The 6,999-nt window shown below is 39.0% G+C and overlaps 1 pseudogene; it reads right to left on the reverse strand.

Moving 5' to 3' along the window:
* Positions 1 to 831: 831 nt before the first annotated feature.
* Positions 832 to 6,999, reverse strand: part of LOC103740597 — a 13,290-nt pseudogene continuing 7,122 nt past the window's right edge.

Genomic DNA, 6,999 nt, shown 5'->3' on the forward strand with positions numbered 1-6,999 from the left:
TCTTGCAGAGACGAGAGTTTGAGTCTCAGAAAAGAGTTCAGTAAGAAGATGTAAGGACCAAGTCTCTGAATAGTTTTTTGGTTATCTACCTGGTAATACGTGTGAACAGTTTGAGCAAATATATAGTTTCTAAGGATTGCAAAGAGAACATCGACTATAATGACATTTAGACATTAATGCAAGTCCAAATTATAACGTTTAATTAAAATATTAATACTGGTTAAATGCCCACAAAAGGGGTAGGAAAGCAAATAACCTTGGTTCTAAATATAAAAGCTTCAAAGTTGTCATTGCCAATTTTTTCAATAGCTGTGGATTCACTGTGGTTGTTGTAATGAACTAAATGTATGCCCCTTCCCCATCACCCCGATTCATATATCCAAGCCCTAAATCCCAGTGTGACAGTATTAGGGGGTAGGGCTTTAAAGAATTTGTCTCAAACTCTCTCGTATTTCTATAACAGAATACCAGACACTGACTAATTTATGAAGAACAGAAATTTGTTTAGATCTTGTTTTTATAGGCTGGCAAGTCTCCAGACTGAGGGTCTAGCCTCTGATAATATATCCTGCATCCTATGATCCATCAATACAGAGGGTTGCTGAAATCAACTTTTTTTTTAATCATTATTTTTTCAAACGTCTTCTTTATTTTGCATATTTTTAATTTCAGAACAAAAAAAAAAAAAAAAAAAAACCACAATACACAACACCCAACCCTGCTATTTAGGGAAGGAGGGAATTTTCCTGCTTTAAGACACCAACAAGACAGGAAAATAACCACTAAGAGAGCAGTAGAGAGGCGGGTGGGTCAGGCTGCTGGGGGAACAGCTCACAGGAGGACTATACAAGAGGGCAGGGCTTCCAGGTGGGAACTCCAATCTACTTCTTCCATGTGAGATGCATCCTCATCACCCTCAAGTGGGGGGATCGCATCAGGAACAGCAGCACTGGGCTCCTCTGCTGCCATATCATCTTCATAAATGCCCAGGCCTAGTTTGATCATGGGGTAGATGCAGTTGGAGTGGGTCTGGGGATCCTCAAGGGAGAAAGTAGAGGATAACAGAGCGGCATCGAACAGCAGCACCACCAGGTCTTTGACAGCCTTGTCATTTTTGTACGCCTAGGCCTTCTGCCATAGGGTCTCCACGATGGGGTGGTCAGGGTTGACCTCCAGGTGCTTTTTGGCCATCATGTAGCCCATTGTAGAATTGTCTCGAAGTGCCTGTGCCTTCATGATCCGCTCCATGTTGGCTGTCCAACCATAGGTGCTGGTCACAATGCAGCAGGGTGAAGACACAAGCCTATTGGAGACTGTCACCTTCTCAACATTCTTATCCAAGATTTCCTTCAGGATCTTGCAGAGATTCTCAAACTTGGCCTTGCTCTCCTCCATCTTCTTCTTCTCCTCCTCATCCTCTGGAAGTTCCAGGCCTTCCTTGGTCACAGAGACCAGGCTCTTCCCATCAAACTCCTTCAGCTGCTGCATGCAGTACTCATCAATAGGCTCAGTCATATATACCAATTCAAAGCCCCACTTCTACACACGCTCCACAAAGGAAGAGTTGGCCACCTGCTCTTGGCTCTCACCAGTGATATAGAAGATGGACTTCTATGTCTCCTTCATGCGAGACACATGTTCTGACAGGGAAGTTATCTCATCTCCAGACTGAGGTGTGATAGCACAATAGCTCAGAGAGGCATCACCTGTTGGTGGAGTCTTCATGGATTCCAAGGTTTAGATTTTTAGAGAATGCCTCATAGAATTTCTTGTAGTCTTCTTTGTCTATGCTGGTTCAGGGAAGAGCTCAAGGCACTTCTTCACAATGTTTTGGTGGATGACTTTCAGGATTTAACTCTGATGGAGCATTTCCCGGGAGATGTTCAGGGGTAGATCCTCATAGTCAACCACACCATTTTGGTTATACTTTTCTTTTGGATGTTTAAGGCCATACAGTTGGTCCAGATAAACCAATTTATTTTTACTCCTAAGGTCGTTTGAGGATCTGTTCCGCAGGGGTCACATGGGCATGGGAGGAGCCCCTGGCTCCTTTCTTTTACCAGGTCCGCCTATGTGAAGATAAGTCAAAGGTCCTGCTCAATCATGGTTGGCTTTGCTTGGAAGCATGGAGGACACGATTCCTCTGTGTTGACCCTCTTCTTTGTAGACTGGACACTGGTTCAAGTCCATCTGGTGGGGTCTCCTCAGACTCCGTGATCAAGAGGACAGGTGACCCACCACCATTATAGGACATTTAGAGAGACACTCATAGTCCCCTGGAACTAGTCGACCCAGGATGGGAAGGAGCAAAAAGTGGCCTTTATGTCCCTCTGACTGAATTATTATAAACCTCAAAGTATGTCTGTTAAACATCCAAGAAGGTTAGTTGCACCAGTCTGGTATTTTTAATTACTGTGTGTCATGTAGATAAATCTCAGGAAAAGACCAATTGTTCTCAGATAAAACTTACCTAGACATATATTTTTTTGATCTGCTATGTATGATTTGTCAGAAGGTTGTAGGAATAATATGGTTCTCTCTTGTTTTCAGAACTAACTAGGCATTGTTTATCTCTCACATTGTCTCACCCCTCCATCATGGCTTTCCCACTTAAGGTGCCCCCATTTCCCCCCTTTCTCCATTACTAATACCCTTCTCCTATGGTCCTACCTCTCTTGAGCTCCTTTCTTTCCCTTTATCCCCTAGATTCCTTATATACCCTTCCCTCACCCCTTCCTTAAACTAACCCAATTTTTATCCATATCTCCCTCATTAAGGCCTGTTTCCTACTGTTTTTCTCTTCCAGGTTATTTCTTTTCCTTTACCTCCCTGTATCTTTTCCATTAACCTGGTCCTGTAGTTATGTATGGTTGCATACTTATTTATCAGAGTCTGGTTCTAGGATTCACATATGATGGAGAACATATGTTGATTTTTTTTCTGAGTCTGTGTTACTTCACTTAGTATAACAGTTTCTAGTTCCAGCCATTTACCTGCAAATGTCATGATTTCGTCTTTCTTTACTGCTAAGTAAAACTCCGTCATATAAATGAACCACATATTCATTATCCACTCATCAACTGAGGGACACTTAGGTTGCTTCCACCTCTTAGCTATTGTGAAAAGAGCAGTAACAAACATGGATGTACAAGTGTCTGCAATAACATGAGTTCTTTCGGTATATGCCAAGTAGTGGTATAACTGAGTCAAACGGGAGGTTCATTTGTAGTTTTTTAAGAGTTCTCCACACTGCTTTCCATAGGGGTTGAGCCAGTTTCCAGCCCCACCAGCAGTGAATGAGTGTCCCCCTTTCCCCACATCCTCTCCAACATTTGGTATCATTTGTTTTCTTGATCTTAGCCAGTCTGACTGGGGTAAGGTGACATCTTAAAGTGGTTTTAATTTGCATTTCCCTAATTATTAGTGATGTTGAACATCTTTTAAGATGTTTCATAGCCATCTTTACTTCTTTTGAGAAATCTCTGTTCAGCTCCTTAGCCCATCTTTTAATTGGGTTGCTTCTTGTCTTGGTTCTCTGTTTTTTGAATTCGTTATAAATTCTGGTTATTAAACCTCTGGCAGATGTGTTGCTGGTGAAGATTTTCTCTCAGTCTGTGGGTTTTCTGTTTGCTTTCTTGTCTCCTTTGATGTACAGAAGATTTTTAGTTTAATGAGGTCCCATTTGTTAATTCTTGCCCTTGTTTCCTGAGCAATTGATGTACACTTTAGAAAATCCTTTCCTATGCCTATATCTTGTAGGTTTTCCCCAATGTTTTCTTCTAATAGTTTCAGAGTTTCATAATTTCATTGAGGTTTTTGAGCCATTGGGAATTGAATTTTGTGCAGGGTGAAAGATAGGGGTTTAGTTTCATTTTTCTACAAGTGGAATCCAGTTTTGCCAGCACCATTTGCTGATCATGCTTTCTTTCCTCCAGTTAAGGTTCTTGGCCCCTTTGTCAAATATCAGGTGGCTGAAATTGTATTTACTCATTTTTAGGTCTTCAATTTTGTTCCATTGGTCTATGGGTCTATTTTTTGCCATTACCATCTGTTTTTTATGACTATAGCTCCATAATACAGCTTGAAATCTGGTATACTAATACCCCTGGCATTGCTCTTAGTGCTCAGGGTTGTTTTCGCTATCTGAGGTCTTTTGTGCTTCCATATGAATCTTAGTTTTTTCCAATTCTGTGAAAAATGTCATGGGGATTTTGATTGGCATTGCATTGAATCTATATATAACTTTTGGTAGGATGGTCATTTTCACAATATTAATTCTTCCAATCCATGAGCATGGGAGGTCCTTCCATCTTCTGATGTCTTCCTCAATTTCTTTCTTTAAAGATTTAACATTTTCATTGTAGAGCTCTTTAATGCCTTTGGTCAGGTTTATTCCAAGATTATTATTATTTTTTTCTTTTTTTGCAGCTATTGTGAACGTAAGTGTTTCCATGTGCTCTTTCTCTGAGTGCTTGTTATTGGTATATAGAAATGCTATAGACTTTTGTATGTTAATTTTGTAACCTGCCCAAGTAACTGAACGTGTTAATAATTTCTAGGAGTTTTCAGGTGGAATTTTTGGCATCCCTTAAATATAATATCATATCATCTGCAAAAAGGGATACTTTGATCCCCTCTTTTCCAATTATTACTCCTTTAATTTCCTTTTCTTATTGCTCTTGCAAGAGTTTCAAGTACTGTGTTAAAGAGAAGTGGGGATAGTGGACAGCCTTGTCTGGTTCTTGATTTCAATGGGAATGCTTCCAGTTTTTCTCCATTTCGAATGATGTTGGCTGTGGGTTTGTTATATATGGCTTTAATTATGTTGAGGTATGTTCCCTCCAGTCCAATTCCCTTTAGGACTTTGAACATAAATGCATGTTAAATTTTGTCAAAGGACTTCTCTGCGTCTATTGAGATGACCGTATCGTTCTTGTCTTTGAGCCCATTTATATGATTTATGACGTTAATTGACTTACATGTATTGAACCATCCCTGCATCTCTGGGATAAAGCTGCCTTGATCATGGTGGATGATCTTTTTGATGTGTGTCTCTATGCAGTTTGCAAGTATTTTGTTGAGAATTTTTGAATCTATGCTCATTAAGGATATGGGTTATAGTTTTCTTTTTCGGTTATATATTTGCCTGGCTTTGGTATGAGAGTGGTGCTGGCTTCATAGAAGGAATTTGGAAATTCTCCCTCCATTTCTAATTTTTTGAATAAATTAAGTAGTATTGGATGCAGATCTTCTTTAAATGTCTATTAGAATTCTGTTGTAAATACATCTGGTCCTGGGCTTCTTTTAGTCGGGAGGTTTTGTATTACTGTTTCAATTTCTTTTTGTGATATGGGTCTGTTTAAGCTGTTAATCTCTTCTTGATTTAGTTTTGGTGGTTCCCATGCCTTTAGATATGCATCCATTTCTTTTAGGTTTTCGAATTTGGTAGCATACAGGTTTTTAAAGTATTCCCTTATAATGTTCTGTATCTTTCTGGTGTCTGTTGTGATGTTTCCCCTTTCATCTCTGATTTTGTTCATTTGGAGATGCTCTTGCGTTCTTTTGGTTAACTGGGCTAGTGGTCTGTCAATCTTGTTTATCTTTTCAAAGAACCAGCTCTTGGAATTGTTGATTCTTTGTATCATTTTCTTTGTTTCAGTTTCATTAATTTCTGCCCTGATTTTTGTTATTTCTTCTTGTCTGCAGGGTTTGTGTTTCATTTGCTGTTGCTTTTCAGGTGTGTTGATTTGCAATGTTAAGTCATTTATTTGTGTTCTTTCCGATTTTTTGATGTAGTTGCTTAGAGCTATAAACTTCCCTCTAAGGACTACTTTCAGCATGTCCCAGAGGTTTTGTTGTGTTGTACTGTCCTCTTCATTTAATTCCAGGAACACTTTTATTTCTTTCTTAATTTCTTTTTGACCCATTCATTATTCAGGAGTGTGTTGTTTAATCTTCATGTGCTCATCTGGTGATTAGGGCTTCTTCAGGTGTTGATTGTAAGCTTTATTGCATTGTGGTCTGATAGAATGCATGGAATTATTTCAATCTTTTTGTATTTGTTGAGGTTTGTTTTGTGCCCCAGTATATGGTCAATTTTGGAGAAGGTTCCATGGGGTACTGAGTAGAAAGTATGTCCTTTGGTCCTTGGATGGAATACTCTGTAGATGTCTGTAAGTCCATTTGATATATGGTATTGTGTAATTCAGATATCTCTCTGTTAACTCTCTGCCCTGTTGACCTATCTAATGGAGACAGTGGTGTATTGAAGTCCCCTACCATTAATGAGTTGGAATTAATCTGGGTCTTAAAGTCCTGTAGTATTGTTTTAATGAAGTTGTGTGCACCAGAGTTTGGTGAATATATGTTCATGATTGTAATATCTTCTTGATTCTTTGTTCCTTTGATCAAAATGAAGTGGCCCCCTTTGTCTCTTCTGATTAGTTTTAGTTTAAAGTCTATTTTGTCAGATATTAGAATTGCTATGCCTGCTTTTTTCTTAGTGCCATTTGCTTGGTATATTTTTTTCCATCCTTTCACTTTGAGATACTGTCTGTCCTTGAAAGTGAGATGAGTTTCTTGCAGACAACAAAAAGATGGGTTTTGCTTCTTAATCCATTTTGACTGGGGAGTTCAGTCCATTAATATTTAAAGTTATTAATGAGAGATGGGTATTGAATCCTATCATTTTTTATTTCTGTTTACATTCTTGATATAGCTGTACTTTTCCACAGTTATACCTTCATTGGATTACTTTCTGCAATCCCTTGGGTACAGTTATTCCTTTCTTCAGCTCTTTGTATTTATTCCAGAACTCTCTGAAGGGCAGTTTTGTGGACATAATTTCCATCAGCCTATTTATGTCATGGAAGATTTTTCTTTCCCCTTCGACTATAATAGTCATTTTGGCTGGGTATAGTAACCTGGATTGGCATCTGTGGTCATTTAAAACTGGGAATTCTTTGGTCCAGGCTCTTCTGGCTTTCATAGTTTGCACTG

Source organism: Nannospalax galili, unplaced genomic scaffold, assembly GCF_000622305.1.
Source record: "Nannospalax galili isolate Female #2095 unplaced genomic scaffold, S.galili_v1.0 scaffold701, whole genome shotgun sequence".
NCBI lineage: Eukaryota > Metazoa > Chordata > Mammalia > Rodentia > Spalacidae > Nannospalax > Nannospalax galili.